We start from the raw sequence: 1630 nt of genomic DNA on the forward strand, positions 1-1630 counted from the left end.
GCCAGGCCCTGTTTAAGTTTCTTAGAGGAGGGGTTCTTCTCCTCCCGCACCCCCTTTGTAACTCTATTTAGTGACTCAGCCTTCAGTGAGAAATTGGAATGCAGATACGGCAGAATCTTGCTGCTTTTAACTTCCAATGTGACCGCGGGCTCCTGGGAGCCTAATGAGAAGGTGCCGGGTCTGCCCTAGTCTTTACCTTCTTCAGCTCCTGTCAGTCTGATCAAATCTATATTTGGTTCCTCCAAGGTGCGGCAGCCCTTGGCCGATGGCCTCTTTGTCTTGCAGCCTTGGCCATTTCGTTTATTGCCTTTTGAACATTTACCTTTCTAATGTCCTTTCTTTTTGCATCTTGCACATTAATCTCTCTCTAGCCTTGTCCGGCTCTTGAATCCTTGCCTAACTTGACTTCTTTCACGTCTACATCCACGTCCTCTCACATTGCTAATTTTTCTTTTTACGCTTACTCTTAGTCTTTCCTTTTCTTTTGCTCTTTCCCAGTTTTGTTCCTTGGTCACAGTTAACACACACCTTGGTGGCCACTTTTCTAGACTAGGTGGTATTTGTGCCTGCAGCTTCTGCTTGATGTTACCCTGGGCTTGCTTTACAAATGAAGTATTTATTATGTACTGATTTTCAGCAGCCTCAGGGTTAAATGGGGTATAAAGCCAGAATGCTTTATAGAGTCTCTTATAAAACTGACTTAGGCTCTTGTCAGCTCCTTGAAGCATTCCTGAAATCTTTTTTTATATTACTTGTTTTTTTCTACCAACTCTTAGCCTCTGCAGAAGTGCTTCTCAGTACCTCTGCAAACGCTGATTTTGTCTTGCATTCTCTGGGCGCTCTTTCCCCTCTCTTCTGGAGTTTAACAGGCTCTTTTCTTTATATAATTTTTCATTCACTTGGAGGGTTAAATAGGCATACCGAGAGTCAGTGTAAATGTTTACAGTCTTACCTTCACTGAGTTCTAAGGCTCGAATTAAAGCAATGAGCTCAGCTTAACGACAGTGTTCCAGGTTACCACCTCATATTCTGCACACCTCTCTCCTTGTGGGTTGATGAAGCTGTTCCCGCCCACGTATAGCTCCTAGTCTACTGATGCCCAGGCTGGTCCCAGAGGTCAGGTCTGCTAGAGTAAACTTGAGTCCAACACCTCTACATAGTCATGCTCGACAGGGCTCTAGCTGCCGGGAGCAAGGTGGCAGGTTCAGGTTGTTTCCAGTTTAGTAGATCAGTGGTTGAAATCGACTGATAGATGAAAGTCTGTTTTCCCCTCCGGATGTGGGCCTGGTCATTATAATAGACAGGTCCTCGTGTCTCCCTGAGAGGCATTTGCATAGCTCGTGCAAGACCAGATCTGAGACAGCCCACTTGACTATCTTAACTTCCTTCCTTGGCCTCTCAAGGCTCCGATCCTCCCCTTTGAGGTGAGACCTGGGGCATGTTAGCTCCTGAATCTAGTTTCTGAGGGGGCTGTTGGCCTCGGTAAAGTGGGGTAGGCTGGGACATATGGAGAAATAATTTATATTATCTCTGGCGGTTTCTGCAAAACTGGCTTCTCTTGCGTTTCTGGGACTCCTTGTTTAACTCTGTGTCTGCTGGTGAAGCTGCTCTTACTTTTACTTTTGGCTTT

Source organism: Colobus angolensis, unplaced genomic scaffold (genome assembly GCF_000951035.1).
Source record: "Colobus angolensis palliatus isolate OR3802 unplaced genomic scaffold, Cang.pa_1.0 Scaffold1, whole genome shotgun sequence".
Lineage (NCBI taxonomy): Eukaryota > Metazoa > Chordata > Mammalia > Primates > Cercopithecidae > Colobus > Colobus angolensis.